Raw genomic sequence first — 22,284 nt, 5'->3', positions numbered from 1 at the left:
GGTCACTACTACTGCACAGAGAATCATTAGTTTCCCTCTCTCCTCTTTGGGAAAGCTTTATAGCCCCACAGCCTTAAGAAAGCTCAGAGCATTCTTAGGGATCCATCTCATATTCTGTCTTTGAATTATTACCATCTGGCAGACAGTACAGGGTGACAAAGACAAAGACAGATAGACTGAGAGACAACTTTTATCCTAGAGCTGTAACTATTTTGAACTCTATGTCTTTGCATTCATGTTGCATTTGAGGTTGTGTGGTGGTGGTGGGAGTTTGGAAGGATGGGTGTGTTGTTTTGTGGTGTGTGCTGGGGAAAGCATTTAATTTTGTTGTAAAATGTACAATGACAATAAAGTTAGTCTATTCTAATCACTGTATGGAAGAACATAGGTGAATGACAGTTATGAAGGCAGTAATTTATTTGTATTTCTAGAAAAAGACAATAATGCTTGGCAAAGTGAAAGAAAGCAGGAAAAGAGGAAGACCAAATTACAGAAAAATGGGTTTGTTCAAAGAAGGGACATCTCCCAGTTTTTAATATCAGAGATCCTTTCTCACTACATAGCAGTGTGATTTATAGGGCTGTATAAAATTATTGTTTGTCATCATAAGTAGGATTAAATGCCTTACATTCATACTTACGATGTTATATCCGACTTTGGCGCATCACCCATGCAAAAAACTTAAGAATTGAAATTTACCAAATACTTTTTCATTTGAATATTGTAAATCTTGGAAGCCTCCCAAAGTGAGTTTCATTTTCAGTGCAAGCAAGCAATGCCAAGCCAAAAAGGCTGCCTTTCCTCTTTAAATTAATGGCCTCTCACCATTAGGAGAGTGAAGCAGCAGAGAGAAAGCAGAATTCTCTGGGAAAGGGATTGAAAAAGCACAGAATTCTGGGAAATGTAATTTGGGGATGTAAAGACGTATCAATGCCACCAATAAAAAGTAAAGTCGAGCGTTAATCCCACCAAATGGGACCACCAAAAATGTAAGAAAGTTCCTAGACTGCTATTAAATTAAACTGCCACCAATATGTTTAGAGACGCTGGTCTTAAAGTCTCTGTTTATCCCTATTTGCGTTGTGAGGTAACTTTGGTAGAGTGGAATGCACCGAACGTAAAATCAATGGAGGAGGCAGGTTTAAAATAACAAAGAGAACAAGTTTATTGTTAAACAAAGCGTAATTGTTGCAATATTGAGATGTTGAGCTTGGCATATGCTTGATGGTTACAATATGGCTTGGTTGAGATACATTCAGGTTTTAGTTGTTACAATCTTATAAACTCCTTCTACAGTGAAGTGCTTTATTATTTCAGTGTTCCCTGTTGTGAATATTCACACTGTTTGTCCTATACCGGATCAAACCACTGATCTCCAGTCTTCCAGTACTGGCAATCCTAAAACCCCCTCTGTTAGATTCTTTTTAACTCAAGCAATCTAACGAGGTTTCTCCTTCAGCTCCCTTGCTGAAGAAATATTCACAAATACTAAGAACTAACTGAATTTACACTGCTTCACACCACAGAGCCCTAACTGTCTCTGCTCCTCTTCTCAGGGTCTCTTCCTCCTGACTAAACTACTTTTCCAGAGTCCTATCTGACTCTGCTCCTCCTCTCAGGGTCTCATCCTCCTGACTGAAAATTAACTGTCACTTTCAAACCTTTTTCTCCTTAAGCTCCGCCCACCTCCTCTTCTGCCTTGTCACCATGGCAACCTATCTCTCACAGCTAGGCCACGGCAACCAATGTAAAACATAAATACAGTTTAAACACAGTATAATAAACACTTTATAATAAACACATCTCTACAGGGGAGGTGAGAAGTTCTATGCCAGAGAATTCAAAAGACCCTGCCCTAAACTACATTCCCCAGAATTCTCCTCAGCACCAGAAAGCCCCAATCAGGATGGGGAGAGATTTGTCCCTCTGTAGCAGCAGCCAGGCAGTTCCAATAGATTGTTGAATCTGCAAAGAGGAGGACTGACTAATACTTCTTGTAAATAAATCTCTGTTTGGGCTGGGGGAAAAAAACCCTAAACAGAAGTTCTATTGGTTAATATGAAATACATTCAATGAGATAGCTGATGTGGCTTTTTTAATGACGTTTTTGTCAAACCTTTAAAAAATTCCCTAAAAGCAGTAGATAGATGAATATTTCAGAAAGTTGGGGGTGGGTGATCTTTTAATCTTGTGTGATTGTAGCAAGTTTACCCCAATAGCTGTAAAAATTAGGGAGAAATAAGCCCTTGAAGTTTTCCCACTTGCACAGTTACTATAACAAAATGAAATACTGGTGCCCCCTAATTTTGTAATGAGTTTTGAAACTTTTTTTCAGCCCTAATGTTTTCATAAATTCTGCTGATTTTATTTTATGGAATCTTTGGATTTGCATTTTGTCAAAACATTAGAACCCTATGGCAAATTATTCTAAATGCCCGTCTCTCAACTACAAGTTCCATGTGAAATGGATCTAGAGCAAGCCTGTCAAAGACCAGGACTCTTGGTTATTTATTTATTTAAATAATACACATCTCACCTTTCTCTCAGTAGTAAGTATAATTGTGACATGATTAAAAACAATACCAATTAAAACTATAAAAATATAAATATAAATATTCTAAAATAATTAATCAAGTAATAAAGTTAAAACATCAAAAACATTAAGGTTAATTAAAAGACAACATATAAACCTTAATACTGAAAAACACAGAATTAAAAGCCCATCCTAATTAGTTTCCAAAAGCTTGATTACATAAAATGTATTAACTTGCTGATGAAAGTGTTATTGAGCAATTTAGAATAGCAGGGGATAGTGAGATCCTAGCTGCTGTGGGTTTAGCCTGGTGAGAAAAGAAGCCAATATTCCAGAATAAATCTCACTAAGTTGAAGCAGAAACCACCGAAGTTTTATTTCTGTTCCAGCTGGAAAAGGATGACGGCTGCAATAATCTGCTGAAGAAGCTGGCATACCCAAATACAGAGAAATACACTTTTTAAACATTTTTGGTTTGAATTTCCCATGCCTGCCCCCTGAGCTGGCTTCGCTATGATCGGTCAGGGGAATCCCTGATGTCAGCGGGCTGGGAGGAGCGGATGGGGGCTGGTGTATCTCAGCCAATGAGAGCCCAAGATCCGCTTTGGCCTCTCAGCCAATGGTGTTAGAGGAGGCGCAGAAACAGTAGAAACAAAGAAATAGTTAGGTTCTTGTGGGTTTTTTCGGGCTATAGAGCCATGTTCTAGAGGCATTTCTCCTGATGTTTCGCCTGCATCTATGGCAAGCTTCCTCAGAGGTAGTGAGGTCTCACTACCTCTGAGGAAGCTTGCCATAGATGCAGGCGAAACGTCAGGAGAAATGCCTCTAGAACATGGCTCTATAGCCCGAAAAAACCCACAAGAACCTAGTGATTCCAGCCATGAAAGCCTTCGACAATACAAAGAAATAGTTGCTAAATTGTTGGTTTATGTCTGGTCCTTCCTGGACCCATTGATAAGGTGATCTGGACAATTGCTGAGAGCCCTCAAGCCTGACCTAGTTATTGACATGAAAATTTGAAACAACATTCTGTCTGGCAAGTCAGAGCCAGCCCATTTCCAAAGGTACTGCGATATTGGTATCTTGATGGGATCTGCTGATCCAGTCTACTGAGAAGGGGGGAATGTCATTGTTTGGGGAGCTGTGACATCCCCTTCTCCTTGCAAAGGGGAAATGTCCTTTGTGAAGAATGATTAGCCTGTCCAAAGGTCTTTCAATCCTCAAGTGACCTGGTCCTTGACCCTCTGGAGCTTGAGGAGAGGGGCCATTAATCTATTGTTCATATTCTGAAATGCTTAAAAGTCTATTTAACAAAAATGAAGACCCAGGGTGACTTCTGGTACCCAGGTCCTGGAATGCTGGCCAGAGTTCACAAAGAGGTCACCTTGCTTCAAATTTTATACAGACATTATTTAGTAGCACATAGGTGCACATAACAGGTCCATAGAGGGTAGGGGACCCATATTTTGTGGAGGCCTTCCACTATGGAGCTTTTGGGGGAACACATACAGATTGGGGTACATAAGGCTTCCGAGGGGCTCCTATCTCCCTTGGTCCTCTTATGGAGAAGAAAAATAAGCAGATAGTAGGGGAAGGGAGACATGCAAGTAAGGAGATCCCAAGGATCTTGGTGGTTCCCTGTAGTTGCGGGGAAACACACACACAGGATTGGTGGGTGTGTGAGGGCCCCGTTGGGTTCTCAGGCCCACCCTAGGATAAAACAGTACAGTTGGGACCAGGATCTTGGGGAATGGTAAAGAAAAAAGGAAACAAAACGGGGCTTGAGATGTTCTTTTTTAAAAGACTGTGTGCGTGTGTTGGTAGGATATGTTTTAGTCCAGTATCAGCAAAGGTAAGTCAAAGATTATACAGAAAAGCAGGAATGTGCAGGAAAGATGGGATTTGAGAAGTAAGGGCCAAGGTTATAAAATATTATTTACTTGACATTTCCCCTTTTGCTAGCCTTAGACAAAAGGCCTTGGAATCCCTTTTTTGTGAGTCATTGACTAGTGTAGGAAACAACTGTTAGTGCTTGCCTCAGGCTAGGCCTAGGCTAAAAGGTCAAATACCCTTTGTGACAGGGTTTCCAGTAAATTACAGCAAACTCCAGTAAATATCTTAGTTATCTTCTGCTATAATTATATGAAATATAGGGCATAAAATCTTGATTGATTGTACACACCATCTAACATGGGAAGGGTCCTTGTAGTTGTTACTCCTTTTGCAAATTGGCCAAGACTTAACTCTTATTATATCATTCCACCCTAGTGTCCTTGGCAAAACTATGAATTCCCTGATTATAAACTATATTTTATTAGGGGGGGGGGTCACCTCTGATTACAAAAAAAGAGCAAGGATACGACCATATTGGCTCCCTAGGAAGGGAATTCCCTCAGTCCCAAGATTGCTATGAATTGAAGCTGATGTGATACCCAAGAACAGTAAGAATCAATTCTTTATTTTATTTATATGGGAGAAACTTTAATAAAAAATTACTCTGAAGTGAAAGTTAAGGGGAAAGGGGGAACTTTGGTATCCTGGGCAGTTTCCACTAACGTAAGTTTTAAAAAGATTTTTTTCTTAGTAAGCTGTATGTGCTAGTTCAGGGGTCCCCAAACTACGGCCCGCGGGCCGTATGCGGCCCGCCGGGGGAATTTCTCCGGCCCGCGTGGCATGGCTTGGCCTGGCCACGCCCACCCGGCGCTGCTCTGCCAATCGCGGGAACCCTCTGCTCTGGCCCCCTGTTTAAAAAGTTTGGGGACCCCTGTGCTAGTTGGTGAAGATAGAACGCACATGATCTAAAATCAATTGTGCTTTATTTTTCATAGTTCTGCATTCATCTACCTTATACGATAAATCATCTCACCAAATTAAATGATTTGTAGCATTCTAGGCTGTTAATCCAGTCTTTGTTAGTGCCAATGTGAATAACTTATCTCTTCTCTCTATATTGTTGCTGAATATTTATTATCCTGGAGCAGGTAGGTTCCTTTAGTCATGAATTAGTCATGAATTATGGCTACCATATTAAATGCAATTGCAACAGAATAAATACTTATTTTAGACAGTGTCTTGGGAAATTACCTGAAAAGGATTACAAAACTGACAAAAATAAAAGCAACACTTTTAAGAGGGATGTATATTATGAAAATCTTTAAATGTTTTCCCATATTTTCTGAAGATTTTTTAAAAAAATCAGAGGCCCAATCTGTTTAAATTCAAATATGAAAGCAAGATGGTTGCAACATATACATGTTTGTCAATGACAGAGATGTTCCCTGTGTAAAGTGGTAAGGTGGACAGCTGGGCTGACTTTGACTTTACTGTCCATGAGGGATATGGGGTACAAAAATACCTGATAAATATTTATGGAGTCCTTTGACTATAGGGTAGTGTATCTCACCAGTTTTCCTAACTCCAAGTTCCTGCAGCCCTTAAAGCTCCTAGTTGCTCCATGATAAAAAATAAAAAAGGTGATTGCTAACAAATGAGCATTTCTGTTCAGGACAGTGGTGCCATATTTGTAGGTTGTACAGGTTGAACATCCTTTATTCAAATATTAGAAATATTTCTAATTGTCCATATGGTTAGCTGAAATGTGAACACCCTTGCTTTCTGGTGGTTCAATGCACACCTAGACAAAATTATTCAAAATAATTGAATAATACAGACAGTCCTCAAGTTACAAGCATCCAACTTACAAATGACTCATATACATTCGTCTGGAGTTATACTTTAAAAATGTAACCATTCCAACTTACATACACACTCAACTTAAGAACAAACCTACCTTGGGAACTCCCTGTATTCAAAATATTGTGAATCATAGAATCAAATCAAAGAGTTGGAAGAGACCTTATGGGCCATCCAGTCCAACACCCTGCCAAGAAGCAGGAATATTGCATTCAAATCACCCCTGACAGATGGCCATCCAGCCTCTGTTTAAAAGCTTCTAAAGAAGGAGCCTCCACCATACTCCGGGGCAGTGAGTTCTACTGCTGAACGGCTCTCACAGTCAGGAAGTTCTTCCTCGTGTTCAGATAGAATCTCCTCTCTTGTAGTTTGAAGCCATTGTTTTGTGTCCTAGTCTCCAAGGAAGCAGAAAACAAGCTTGCTCCCTCCTCCCTGTGGCTTCCTCTCACATATTTATACATGGTTATCATATCTCCTCTCAGCCTTCTCTTCTTCAGGCTAAACATGCCCAGCTCCTTAAGCCGCTCTTCATAGGGCTTGTTCTCCAGACCCTTGATCATTTTAGTCGCCCTCCTCTGGACACATTCCAGTGTCAATATCTCTCTTGAATTGTGGTGCCCAGAATTGGACACAATATTCCAGGTGTGGTCTAACCAAAGCAGAATAGAGGGGTAGCATGACTTCCCTAGATCTAGACACTAGGCTCCTATTGATGCAGGCCAAAATCTCATTGGCTTTTTTGCCGCCACATCACATTGTTGGCTCATGTTTAACTTGTTGTCCACGAGGACTCCAAGATCTTTTTCACATGTACTGCTCTCGAGCCAGGCATTGTCCCCCATTCTGTATCTTTGCATTTCGTTTTTCCTGCCAAAGTGGAGTATCTTGCATTTGTCACTGTTGAACTTCTTTTTTTTTAGTTTTGGCCCATCTCTCTAATCTGTCAAGATCATTTTGAATCCTGCTCCTGTCCCCTGGAGTATTGGCTATCCCTCCCAATTTGGTGTCATCTGCAAACTTGATGATCCTGCCTTCTAACCCTTCATCTAAGTCATTAATAAAGATGTTGAACAGGACTGGGCCCAGGACGGAACCCTGCGGCACTCCACTTGTCACTTCTTTCCAAGATGAAGAGGAAGCATTAGTGAGAACCCTCTGGGTTCGTCCATTTAACCAATTACAGATCCACCTCACCATAGTTTTGCCTTGCCCACATTGGACTAGTTTCCTTGCCAGAAGGTCATGGGGGACCTTGTTGAAGGCCTTACTGAAATCCAGGTACGCCACATCCATGGCATTCCCCGCATCTACCCAGCTTGTAACTCTATCGAAAAAAGAGATCAGATTAGTCTGGCATGACTTGTTTTTGATAAATCCATGTTGACTATTAGCGATGACCGCATTTGTTTCTAAGTGTTTGCAGACCACTTCCTTAACTATCTTTTCCAGAATCTTGCCTGGTATCGACGTGAGGCTGACCGGACAGTAATTGTTTGGGTCATCCTTTTTTCCCTTCTTGAAGATTGGGACCACATTGGCCCTCCTCCAGTCTGCTGGAACTTCTGCCGTTCTCCAAGAACTCTCAAAGATGATTGCCAATGGTTCTGAAATGACTTCCGCTAGTTCCTTCAGTACTCTTGGGTGTAGTTGAAGAATAACTAATATGTACTGAACTGGATTCTGATTGTGTAGTCGAAGGCTTTCATGGCCAGAATCAGTGGGTTGCTGTGAGTTTTCTGGGCTATATGGCCATGTTCCAGAAGCATTATCACCTGATGTTTCACCCACATCTATGGCAGACATACTCAGAGGTTGTGAAGTATATTGGAAACAGATTTATCTGAAAATCTGGAAATTAAAGGGACAAGTCAACCATTATAAATAATTTAAGCCTCATTAATTTGGGTGATACTCTTCCAGTCATCCTAAAGTCTGTAACCAGCTGGTGTTGACTGATTAATTTATAATAGGATCGCACAATTTATGGCACATCAGTCTGAATATATAGCAACAACTACATATGATGGTTGGGGCTTGCAACTAGTGATGGAAACTGTGACCTGGTTAATCTCTGTGTACTAAATTAAAAAGGACAGGGGGAAATCTCTTAACTACAAGGTGACATGGTTATTTATTTATTTATTTATCTATGTATCCATCAGTCAATTTTATAAATTATTGCATATTTAGATTACTGTTTTCTGGGCATTCCTGAAAACTACCATTACTGTTGCCTTGTGACACAGACTATTAACAGTAGAACTATTGGATGGATTGTCTTCCCATCTCTGAGTAGACAGGTGCTTTTTAAAAGAAAAAGAAGATGAAATTTGAGCCATGTTGTTTAAATGGCAGAAAGCATGTCCCCTGAAAAAATGTTTGGTGTCTTATTCTTGCATTAGGGGCAAGATTTCTCATGGGGTGATGATAATTATCAACAGACTATCAGCAAAGGCTTCTTGCCTAGCAATCAACATCATATTACAAACAATTATTTAAGTTTCTACCATTACCAATCATTTCCCCCCTCCTATCCAATAGAACAAGGGAGTTAGGAAATTATTTTGATCATACAATACTCAAGGAAGGACATTATTGCATCCCAGTATCAATTTGCAGAACAATCCTTTTATTAAAATTAAGTTTGGTTGTGTACTTTTTACACACATTGGGCATGCACACTTGATGTGTGAAGGAGGGAAGCAGATTTATAAATATGAATAATAAAGTTAAACTGGAGAATAATAGACACTTTTAAAATTAATTTCATTCAGCATTTTTGGCAACCATTTTTATCACAATGAAACTGACTGGAAATCCCCAAACCACTCTCCTTATGACATCCACATTAATACCAAAGTAGTTCAGAACTGATTAACTGCATCATTATTTTAAAGAGCTTCAGACTTTTCTAATGCCAACTACCTAGTATGGATCTCAAATTGCAATTCCACCAATATTATAGAAGAGGAACATTCATCTTCCCTCTAAAGAGTTCTTCACTTTTTGTCATTTTCTTTAGTGCTCAGATTTGCAAGGAAAGATTAATCCATCTGAACATTCTTTGGCATGCTCTTGTGATTTTGTCCTGGAAAAGGCACATATATTGGGAATTGGGTCCATAGATCAGCAGATCTTCATCCCAGATATTGATAGATGTGTATTTCTGTACTATAACAGTTAACAATGAAAACGGTTTACTTTTTTCTTCTCATAACTTCTCCAAAAGTCTTGGCCAGCCTTGGTTTCAGCATACAGCAAAAAGGTTCTATGTGGACAGTTAAGACACATATGTTGTACCTTTTTGTTATAAAGCTACAAGTAGGTGGTTTCCATTTTTAGCCAATAATTTCCCCTGGGTTATTGTCTTGTCTCCATGAATCAAATATGGATTTTTACTGGAATCTCTCCTTCTTGCTATCTGCATTTACATATGGCAAAGGTGATTAAAGTAATGAACGGTGTATGGTTTTGTTCTCTCATTTTCTTCCAACACATTACTTACTGGTCTTCTTACTGTTGTCTTCAGTGGTGGACTTCAGTCTTCTTATTGTTGTCTTCAGGGCATCAGCTTGCCCAATGGCAAGTGGGCCCACTAAAACATTAGACAATATGTTAAAAATATTATAAACAATAGAAGCAATTAAGTCAGAAGCTGAAAAGAATAAACAGGAACAAAAAGCACTCAAACAACAATTCAGCAAAATGATAGCAAACTTTCAGATATGGAAAAGAAATTTGTGTATATGGAAGATAATCAGAGAAGAAATAATTTTATAATTAAAAATTTCCCAGAAGGGAAAAGGAAAGAAGATTTGAAAACTAAAATTCAAATCTTAAAATTCAAATTCAAATCTGAAAAAAAATTACACCAATGTCAAACTGGATGGGAATGGCTCTAGAACAAGATAATTTTTTTCCAGCTGGAAGAAATAAAATAACACCTAGGAATATAATAATTTGGGTACAATACTTTGCCATAAAAGAAGCTTTGATGAAAATACTGAGGAAGAATCCAGAAAATTTGAAGATGGGAGAAATAAAGTTGGAAGTATTTAATGACTATTGTGCTGAAACTAAAAAAAGAGAGGAGATATTCAATGAAGCCAATCATCATTCAGCTAATTAAGGCTGAAATATCATATACCTGGAGATACCCAACTTTTCTCAAATTCCAATGGACAGGCAAGAGAAATAGAATGGATTTTCTGAAACAAGGGCTACAACTACTGAAGGATCTTGGAATAATAAAGAAACAAGACAAAGATGGAAAGGATGGGGAGGAGAAAGGAGTGGTGGGAGGAAAAACACCTGAGGGAGAAAGAAAATTGGAAAAAATAATCGGCACTGTCAGAGGAATTGGACTGTAAGAAGAAAATAAGAAGCACTGCAATCAAAAATGTAATTATTCTTTTTGAAAAATGAGCTTTCAGGGGAGGGAGATTCTGGGCCACAGGATGATTTTGCTCCCCCTCCCCACAAGAAGTCCCAAAGATTGGAAGTGGAGGAAGGGAGGAATGAGGGGAGGGAGAAGTGGGGAGAAGGGGGGAGAGAGGGGGGATTATAAGGGGCAAGGGTGCACAATGGATCAGGCCACAAAAAGTTTTTTTTAATGCAAATGATGTCCAATAAATTAAGAATATCATTAGAGTGACTCTAAACAGCTGCCTGGATGCCCCCCCCCCCCCACAGTGCCTTTCTTATGATGATGGTCCAAAGTAAAAGGAATTGCTTTTAATCACTTTATCTTTGCCAAAGTTGCTTAGTGCCTGCTTGCTTTAATGCTCTTTTCAGATTCAATAATTTTATTTTATTTAGAGTAACTCTAAACACCGACTGCTGATGCCAGATCTCACTTGCGCCCTTCAGCCTCATTGGAGCCTAAGCAGCTTTGCATTCTGGGAAATGTAGTTTATGACAGGGCCTTTTGCAATCTCTACCTTTGGGGGCCTGGTCTTCCCAAACTACAGTTAAGATGACTGTGATTAATTACGCCCAGAACCTCTTCCTTATGGCAGCACCAGCGAAGATGCATCCAAGGGAATGATTTTAAATATACTTTATGTTCTCTTGGCTTTACCAAAGTTGCTTAATGTTTATAATGAAAATTAAACTGACCTTAGGAGACATCCGGAGTTACAGAACATTTACAAAAAAATGAGTGATTCAAATTCTAAATCTCTCCCCCACCCCCCACCTTTCCTGCATGACTCGGAAATCCTTTCATATGCACAAAATTAACAAAATTGCCATCATTAAATCCATGTCACCAAATCCAAGATCTCATCCCATTATTGAGACTGAAAATATAGAATATTTGCCATTGGGCATTATAATATTCAGAGAAGTTGTTTATGGGATCATGACCTGTTGTCTTGGACTTTTTTCATTTAGCACTGTCTTCTCTGATTGCCACAAAATATTCAGCATCTTATTTCAGAGGTCTTTTTCTACTTGCTCACCTAGGGATACCAGGAGCTAAAACTTGAGAATTTATATTGAAGACATCATAATTCCCAAGCAGATAATTCTTCTAATCTGAACTGATAGTCTTCACTGCAGTATTTATTCACCAGTATGCATTCTATTTCACATTAACACATTTTAAAGCTCTTAATACCATACTTAAAAATTTGGTCACAAACGTATCTGCTCAGTCTTTACTGTCTTCAGTTTTTAAAGCAACATGTGAGACTTTTTTTCTTTAATTCATCCTACAGGGGCTGATACAGTCACACAAGCCACAATTATTTCTTCCCAATCTCAGTGGCAACCGAGGTGATGAAAACTTTCATGACTGGATATTTCTACTTTTGGGCTATTTAAGGAGTAGAGGAATGCTGTGGGATGAATTTGATCGAAAACAGCTCCCATGCTACAGGTATTACAGCATATTACATGCACTTAAAATATGTGTAAAAACTGTGAAGCTGCAAAATGCTTGCAATAGCATGGTGACTTATTATTTAGAAAACTCATAAGACTAAAAGGTGTGCCAATCACTCTTAAATAAATAATCAAGCATAATGTATAGAACTGCAACATGAGACAACAAAATAAACCTTCTCATACCAACACCAGGGGACTTAAGAAAATAAAGATGCATCTTTTTAACCTCCTTTTAAAAGACAAAAGAAGAAGCTAGTTTTGTAAATGAGCTTCAAATGCATTGCAAATACACAGAGTATATCATCTTAGCAATGAACTTCAAAGGTGAATGCAAAAGAGCTGGGAAAATAATGCTAGGCTATCATAAGACATCAAAGGAAAAGTCTGATATCATAATAATTATCCAGTTTTTCTCCTTTCTTTTTGTGTATGTAGTTTTCTAATATACTTAAAGGAAGTTTCTAGCCAACTCTAATAGTCTCATTCTATCTTTTGGAGCAGAAATAAGATCTCAAAAATTAAAATAATTTGTTTTCAAAAAAGTTAATAATGACCCAACCTGACCCTAAAGAGCTTTTCATTATTGAGGGCAAACTAGAATAATAGAATAATAGAATAGAGTTAGAAAAGACCTCATAGGCCATCCAGTCCAACCCCCTGCCAAGAAGCAGGAAAACTGCATTCTATAATCAAGATCCTACAAAGATCCATCAAAGAAACGATGTTGTTGATGAAATTTATTTATACCCCACCCACCTTTCCCCACTCATGATTAAGAAACCCAAGAATGGAGTGTAATTTTACAGTATGGCCTCATTGATCAATTGTGATCTTACACAATCTAATGTAGATGTACATCTTCATGTGGAATGTAGACTACTTGCAATGCAATACACAGTGGTGAGCAACTAGAAAATGCTGTCATGTGCAACATTTCCCAATGCATATGTGTATCCAGTCATTTAGTGAACACCAATAAAAAATTGCATCACATGTGTGATTCTGTTTCTGTAACCAAATACACTATTTGACATCAGGAAAAATTCCTGGCTACTTCTCCAGGACAACTTACACACACATATAGAACAGTAGCAAGATGCTGGCTTACACGGCCTATTTAATGTATAGCTTACAATAATTGCTTTTCGACTATATTTGCTTATAATCAAAACATGGCATTTCCACCATGGTCAGCCACACAATTAAGAATTGAGGGAATCATTTTTTTAAAAAAATCCATTAAATGGTCAAAAATTGTGTTTTTTGAATGTTAAGAAATCTTGATAAAAATCCTGGATTGACAAGAAACTTCACAATCCAGGCTTTATTCTGTGCAAAATTTGCACATGGTTGTTTCACCCCCCCCCCCAACCTGAATTTATTTATTTATTTATCATGTCAGGAGCAACCAGACATTTGTATTACATTTTAAACAAAACAAACAAACAAAGAGGCAAAGTGCAAAGTTTGCAAGCCTGGTAGTTGATTAAATGTCCTTTGATCAGTATCTGGCCACTTGGAGTGCCTCTGGTGTTGCTGCAAGGAGGTCCTCCATTGTGCATGTAGCAGGTCTCAGGTTGCATTGCAGCAGGTGGTCAGTGGTTTGCTTTTCTCCACACTCGCATGTCGTGGATTCCACTTTTTAGCCCCATTTCTTAAGGTTGGCTCTGCATCTCGTGGTGCCAGAGCGCAGTCTGTTCAGTGCCTTCCAAGTCTCCCAGTCTTCTGTGTGCCCAGGAAGGAGTCTCTCATTTGGTATCTGCCATTGATTGAGGTTCTGGCTTTGAGCCTATCACTTTTGGTCTCTCGCTTGCTGAGGTGTTCCAGCGAGTGTCTTTGTAGATCTTAGAAAACTATTTCTTGATTTACGTCATTGACGTGCTGGCTGATACCCAAACAAGGGATGAGCTGGAGATGTCACTGCCTTGGTCCTTTCACTATTGGCTGCTACTTTCCGGTGGATGTCAGATGGTGCAATACCAGCTAGACAGTGTAGTTTCTCCAGTGGTGTAGGGCGCAGACACCCCGTGATGCTGCGGCACGTCTCATTAAGAGCCACATCCACTGTTTTAGCCTGGTGAGATGTGTTCCACACTGGGCACGCATACTCAGCGGCAGAATAGAATAGCACAAGGGCAAATGTCTTCACTGTGTCTGGTTGTGATATCCAGGTTGTGCCAGTGATATTGTTTCTAGCACAACCTGAATTAATAGTTCTCCATTGACATATTATTTTGTAGACAGAAAATGCTGTTTTCTGCACAATGCAACCATGTGCAAATGTTGTGCAGAATAAGTCCCAAATTATGAATAACCTTTGAAAACGGCATGGTTTTAAAATACTTTCTCACAGCAGGAAGAAAACTGCTGAAATTACTCATTTCTGCCTTCTAAAAGAAACTTATTGAATAATTATTTCACTATTGAGAATTAAACACAGAAAAGGAGAAGGAGTAATGCTCCAGTCATTCTTTCTTGATTCCCATGCTTTTTGTCAGAATCAAGGGATTATAAGAGATTCCTGTGTACAAATGTCAAGCAAAATGTTAGTGCAAGGATCTGTAGGGGATACATCTCTGATAATTGGACCTCTATTCTTTATTTTAAAATACCAGTGGAGAGTCAACAAATTTCTGGAACTACTTAATCCACTTTTGAACATCTTTTTTCATTAGGAAAGTATTTCTTATATTTAACTGGAATCTTCTTTTTCATACTTTGTATCCATTGGATTGTTGGAAGTGAAGAAGCATCAACACCTGTTTAATATAGAACTATTTGGGATAGAAGACACCATGTTGTGCAGGTATGCTGTCTTGCTTTCCACCTCTGTTTCTAGATTTGTGTAATTCAATGTATTTTTGCTTACTACCTGCCTCTATCAGTTGCTTCGCAATAATCTTAGGTATACCTTATCATCCTTTGTTGGAGCAGGGAGCACCATCAAGCTTTTCTGCTTCAAGATGGCTGACACACAATAGAGAGTCAGCATTAGGGGCTCTTCGCCTTTTATGTATCTACTCCTTTAAAAAATTATCTGTGGCAATAAAAGTAAGCCTTTACCTTTTTTTTAACCTTACTAGGACACCCTGCATCTTTTCTCTCATATTATAAGCTCATACATAGCATTGGTTTTGCTGCAGTCTACTCTGCTATAGATACCAAATATTCCTAGATGGATTGGGTCCAACCATCTGAATAAGCAGAAAACCAGAGCTTGCTACATGACTGTATTCCAAATATTTCTTCAACAAGACTATAGTATTGTATCAAATCTTACTGTTTTTTAGTTTTGAAGGACAAAGTCCTGCATGCCAATTCTGGGCACCACAAATTAAGGAAGATGCTGACAAGCTGGAATGTTTCCAGAGAAGGTCAACTAAAGTGATCATGGGTCTGGAGAACAAGCCCTATGAGGAGCAGCTTAAAGAGCTGGGCATGTATAGCCTGCAGAAAAGAAGGCTGAGAAGAAATATGATAGTCATGTATAAATATGTGAGGGGAAGTCATAGGGAGGAGGGAGCAGGCTTGTTTTCTCCTGCCCTGGAGAGTAGGACAAGAGCAATGGCTTCAAACTACAGGAAAGGAGATTCCACCTGAACATGAGGAAGAACTTCCAAACTGTGAGAGCTGTTCCGCAGTGGAATTCTCTGCCCTGAGAAGGATTATACAGCAAATACTCTTTGGAGGCTTTTGAACAGAGGCTGGATGGCAGGGGGTTGGACTAGATGGCCCATGAAGTCTCTTCCAACTCTATAATGCTATGATTCTATGAAAGTATCTGTCATCCATCCTGTCAAATAGCCTATTGGTGTCAGGAATAGCCTGTCGTTGTCAACATACTCCATGTCACTGCAAAATAAGATGAACTTTCCCATCCAGCCATCATCTATATGTTGAATGGACAGGGTATCAACTTGTTATTTGCAACACACAATAAAATGTAACCAGCACTCACAACTTCACTAATCCTCCTTTCCCTATTCTCATAATAAACATTTTCCAGGGATTATACAGCATATACAATGTGAATCCTGCAAGAATTCCCTCCTATGTGATTGCAGTTAATTAAAGTGGACAATATTGCTATGTTCTCACTTTCAACACATGTTATATCAACCTTTTTTTTTTACAGTCTAGACAAGTAGGAGTTCTAGTGGTTAATACTGTTCCTGGAAATCCCACTTCATAGACTATATAATTTCTATAATTACAGACCGCCCAATATCAAGCTATTTATGCTTTAACCGGGAATATATTTGGTATACAGTTCAGTTGAATTTACCAATTATAAATCAGACTTGTTTTGATGGGCTTTGAAGAGCTGGCCCTTTTGCTTTTGGAACTGTTCTGTACTCTTTGTAGATATAATAATAATAATAATAATAATAATAATAATAATAATAACTTTATTTTTATACCTTGCCAACCATCTCCTCTAGGGGACTTGGGGCGACTTACAAGAGACACGCCCCAAATTACAATTAAAACACACATGTAAAACACTTTAACAAATCAAAACATCAGATAAAACAAATAACAACACAATTGAAAGCAATATAAAAACAATATGGCTGAAAGAAACATAGCTGAGGTACAGCTTCAATGAGTGCAATACATTTTTACAGGCGATATATCCATTTTTATTTTAAACTAGCTGTCCCCTGCCACGTGTTGCTGTGGCCCAGTCTGTATATGTATTTTGTGTGTGCATATATGTGTATGTGTGTGTATGTATTGATGTATATATGTGTGTGTATTATGTGTCTATATATGTGTATTTGTGTGTTTATATCTGTATATGTATATTGTGTGTGTGCTTGTGTATATATATATGTGTGTGTGTATATTTCTGTGTGCTTGTGCTTGTGTATATATATGGGTATATGTGTATGTACACATAGGTGATTCTGTCGATGCTCTGGTCGCTCATTGGAATAGTGAGCTGACTAGGGCAATAGACACGATCGCTCCGGAGCGCCCCCTCCTAAGCAACTGAGCTAAACCATCTCCTTGGTTCACCGAGGAGTTGGCGGCGAGGAAGCGAATGAAGAGGTAGCTAGAGAGCGTGTGGCGGAAAGAGCCTAACAAGTCAAACCGAACACGCCTATGCCTTTATTTAAGGGCATATGGTGTGGCAATAGAGGCTGCTCAAAATTCCTTCTACTCAGCCAATATTGCGTCCACAAAGAACCGTCCGGCAGAGCTGTTTCGAGTAGTCAGAGTGTAGTGGCAGAGCCAATATTTACCAGGATTCCATGAGATCCATTGGGGAAGGAAGAAGGCAGAGAGACAGCTTGGCAGGGTTCCAGTTGTTTATTCTTACCCGGGGTAAGGGTACTCAGCTTCCAAAAATGGCTGAAGCACAAAGCACTTTCAATTGCAGCCCAGTATTTATAGATGGAATTACTAGTTTTCGCACATGCGTATAACAACTCTGCCACGTATACAATACAATCATTAACAGAAATCTTATATAAGAACAATTCTGGCAGGATCATCACGACTCCCAAATATTTGTTTTTCCTTATATAACTATCAACCTTTACCCTATCTCCAGATGACATGTTTACGTGTTCCCAATTTCCTTAGATCTCTTAAATGAATCATAACTTTATATATGTTTTTTAACATAAAGTTATTTAGAGCAATTTCCTTATTAATTCTTCTGTAATTACTTTCGTTAAGTTCTCCCGGAATTGGATATCAAATAAAACGTTTCTGAAATTACCTGCTATTTACATCAAATAGACAGGAGATGTCGCTCTCTCACTATATGACCTTAGATGTATCAGTCTTGGATTTACCTTATGAGTGGTCAGGTTACTGGTCAATGTCCAGCTTAAAGATAAACATTTCGGCTTGTTCAAACAAGTCATCCTGACCTCTTATTGACTCTTAATCTGCAAATTCCCCGTCCCAGGTAAGATCCTTTCCCATTTCTTAAATTCATTTTTAGATTATAATTATTTTTTCCCTAATGACCCCTACACCTTATTATGGTAAATCAACTTCTGAAAATGTCAGGTATCTTTACCAGCATTCCAAGGTCATAACTCACTGTAAACAACAATTCAATTATAGCCTTACATTCATGCATTGGATATCAAATAAAACGTTTCTGAAATTACCTGCTATTTACATCAAATAGACAGGAGATGGCGCTCTCTCACTATATGACCGTAGATGTTTCAGTTTCGGATCAATAATATCGTTTTTCTTATGAGTGGTCAGGTTACTGGTCAATGTCCAACTTAAACATAAACATTTCGGCTTGTTCAAACAAGTCATCCTGACCTCTTATTGACTCTTACTCTGCAAATTCCCCATCCCAGGTAAGATCCTTTCCCATTTCTTAAATTCATTTTTAAATTATAATTATTTTTTCCCTAATGACCCCTACAAGAGGGTTGTTGAACCCCACCTCGAGTGGGTCCCCTGACGACTCAGCAGCGCGCTGTGAAGCATTTGCTCAGTACTTTGCGGACAAAGTCGCTTTGATCCGTTCGGGCTTTGACACCATATTAACGGCAGCCTCTGAGGATGTAACATGAGCACCTGCTTGTCCAATTTTGATGGATTCGTTTCAATCTGTTTAACTCGAGGATGTTGACAAGATTCTAGGGGAGGCGAGGCCAACCACATGCATCCTAGACTCCTGCCCATCCTGGCTGGTAAAGGAAGCCAGAGGGGGTTTGGCAGAGTGGGTAAAGGTGGTGGTTAATGCCTCCCTTCGGGAAGGAATCATTCCAGCCAGCTTAAAACAAGCTGTTATAAAACCGCTGTTGAAAAAACCATCACTGGACCCCACTCAATTTGTCAACTATCGGCCAGTTTCCAATCTCCCCTATTTGGGCAAAGTCCTGGAACGTGTGGTGGCCTCGCAACTCCAAGAGTTCCTGGTAGACACGGATTATCTAGATCCTGCGCAGTCTGGTTTCAGGCCGGGGCATGGTCGCCTTCGTGGATGATCTTCGTTGGGAAGTTTAGACTACTGCAATGCTCTCTATGTGGGGTGGCCTCTGAAGACTGCCCGGAAGCTTCAATCAGTCCAACGTGCGGCAGCCAGATTGTTAACAGGGGTGGGGTACAGAGACCATACGACCGCTCTGTTACGCCAGCTCCACTGGCTGCCGATCAGCTTCCGGGCACAATTCAAAGTGCTGGTTTTGACCTATAAAGCCCTAAACGGCTCTGGCCCAGTTTACCTGTCCGAACGGATTCTCCCCTATCATCAAGGCTATTAAGATCTTCTGGGGAGGGGGCTGCTCTCGGTCCCACCACCCTCACAATCACGGTTGGTGGGGACGAGAGACAGGGCCTTCTCGGTGGTGGCTCCCCAGCTTTGGAACTCCCTCCCACTGGAGGTTAGATCTGCCCCCTCCCTCCTGATGTTCAGGAAATCACTAAAAACCTGGCTCTGGAATGTGGCATTCGAGGACTGAACCTAGAACCTTTCCCTGTGATGAATTATGATGAACTGTGACTACGAGCATGACTATGCCTATGACTGGAGTGACGATTTGGCGTAGGAAACTGTAATGATGTAATGATGATGTTTTTATTATACTGTGTTGTACTATTTTAATGTGTAATGATTTGTACTTGCTGCTCTTTTATATGATTGTACTTTATATATGCTGAGTCCTTGTCGAGGTTGAGAAGGCCGGTATAGAAAACCTCTAAATAAATAAATAATAATAAGTGTATGTGTATATGCATGTGTATATATGTGTGTGTGTTTTATGTATGTGTAGGTGTGTCTTTATGTATTTATTAGGCCTGGGCGGTTTCGTTCGTTAATTTTGTAATTCGTTAAATATTCGTTATTTTTAACAATTACAAAACGATTACAAAACATATTTTCAAACCCGGAAGTGTTTTTAAATATCGAAACGGCATCCTCCATCTTTTTTACGGGCTTCCGCCCATTTCGGAAATGACGTTTTAGGGATGGAGGATGCTGGGTGCGCCGGGAGCCAATCCGGCGCTCCCAAGCACCGTGGCTCATTGTTATTGGGCGGGCTGCCCTTTAAAAGCGGCTCCGCATGACCGCATTGCTCATTGCGAAGGAGACGGGAGGTGCGGGAGGGAGGCTTGATGGTTGGCTCTTGGCTCCTTGCTTGCATTCATTCATTCATTGCTTGTGCTTGCATTCATTCATTCATTCATTGCTGGGAGCAGCGGGGAGGCTTTGCCCTGTTTTCGCCCCACAACAGGGTAGGGCAAGCATTTTGTTAATTTTCCATTTTTAAATATTTCTGAAAAATATCTTTTCCTTTTATTCCTCAAAAAATTCAAAAAATATTCTAAAAAAAGAAAAGACCCTTGTGTGCCTGTGTGTGTGAGTTTGTCCCTGTCCTGTGGCTGTGTTCGCTCCACAACAGGGCAAGCATTGTTAATTTTGCATTTTTAAATATTTCTGAAAAATATCTTTTTCTTTTATTCTTCAAAAAATTCAAAAAATATTCTAAAAAAAGAAAAGACCCTTGTGTGCCTGTGTGTGTGTTTGTCCCTGTCCTGTGACTGTGTTCGCTCCACAACAGGGCAAGCATTGTTAATTTTCCATTTTTAAATATTTCTGAAAAATATCTTTCTTTTATTCTTCAAAAAATTCAAAAAATATTCTAAAAAAAGAAAAGACCCTTGTGTGCCTGTGTGTGTGAGTTTGTCCCTGTCCTGTGGCTGTGTTCGCTCCACAACAGGGCAAGCATTGTTAATTTTCCATTTTTAAATATTTCTGAAAAATATCTTTCTTTTATTCTTCAAAAAATTCAAAAAATATTCTAAAAAAAGAAAAGACTCTTGTGTGCCTGTGTGTGTGAGTTTGTCCCTGTCCTGTGGCTGTGTTCGCTCCACAACAGGGCAAGCATTGTTAATTTTCCATTTTTAAATATTTCAAAAAATATTTATAAATAAATATTTCAAAAAAATTCAAAAAATATTCTAAAAACAAAATTAACGAAATTAACGAAATTTCGTAAATACTGAACTTTTTCAAAGGAAAATTTTGTAATTATTTTAAATATCAAAACGCAAAAAACCCCCAAATACAAATCGATTTTAGAAACAAATTTTTGCGTTGTTACCCAGGCCTAGTATTTATGTGTGTACATACATGCGTATGTATATGTGTGTGTGTATTGGGAAAGAATGTGTGTGTGTATTGGTAAACTCCTTGGTGGGCCAAGGCAGAAAGAAAGACAGCAGGGGGGGGGATCTTTCCTGGAATTTAGTCCAGACACTTGTTCTATTCTTTCTTTCTTCAAGGGGAAGAAGGAGGAAGACTGAGTTCAGTCTGGAATGGCTCCTTTAAAGTTTTGACTAAAACCCAGAGCAGATGGCAGATTGGGTTCCTGAGTTTTCCAAGCAGGCCTTGCAGGCATCTTCCCAAAGAGAGGGAAGAAAAGGAGGGGAAGAGGAAGGGAGGGAGGAAGCAAGGCAGGCCAGGACTTCGGGTGAGTCCCTTTCCCACTTTGCTTGGGAGGATGCAAATGTGTTGGGAGGATGCAAACTCCTGGCTCTGGAGTTTTTCCCCCTCCCCTTTGAATCTCTGCCTGAGGGATGAGTGTTTAGTTGGGGGGAGGGGAAGAGATAGAAGGTCAAAACATTAGGAGAAGGGAGGGGAGAAAGTCAGGCCAAGGCAGAGGGGAAACAGAAGGGGAAGGGACTCCAATCCCAAAGTCTGTACATACGGCTTTTCTCTGGCTGCGGCTGCTGAGGGTTCCTCTCTACAGTCGCTGCTGTGGACTTGCCCCCTTCACCTCCCAAGAGGTGTGGCTGGGCCACCCCTTCTCCACAGCGACGGCTGTAGAGAGCCAGCCAAGCCCGGACACTGCTTGCCTCTCTGACTGGATTCCTTGCCTCTCTCTGTCTCTCTCTGTCTCTCTCTTGCTGGCGCTAGGGAGGAAGAGGAGTAAGTGGAGATCCTCCGCCTGAGAGAATGTGACCTCCTCCTTCCTTTTTGCTTCCCTTGCCATTGTGACAGTTGGGTGTGTGTGGCCACGTGCTTTTCCCTTGCGCTGGAGGGAGCGAGGCCAGGGCAGTCTTTTTGTGCATGTGTACTATTTTGGGGGGTTTTAAAGTCAATTTCCGGTTGTTTTTTTGCTGTTGTTTTGAGTGGAGGACATAAATTGGACTGTTAGGTGTCTTGTGTCCAAATTTGGTGT

This window comes from Anolis sagrei, chromosome 4 (genome assembly GCF_037176765.1).
Source record: "Anolis sagrei isolate rAnoSag1 chromosome 4, rAnoSag1.mat, whole genome shotgun sequence".
In the NCBI taxonomy this organism is placed as follows: domain Eukaryota; kingdom Metazoa; phylum Chordata; class Lepidosauria; order Squamata; family Dactyloidae; genus Anolis; species Anolis sagrei.
This window is presented reverse-complemented; position numbering follows the sequence as displayed.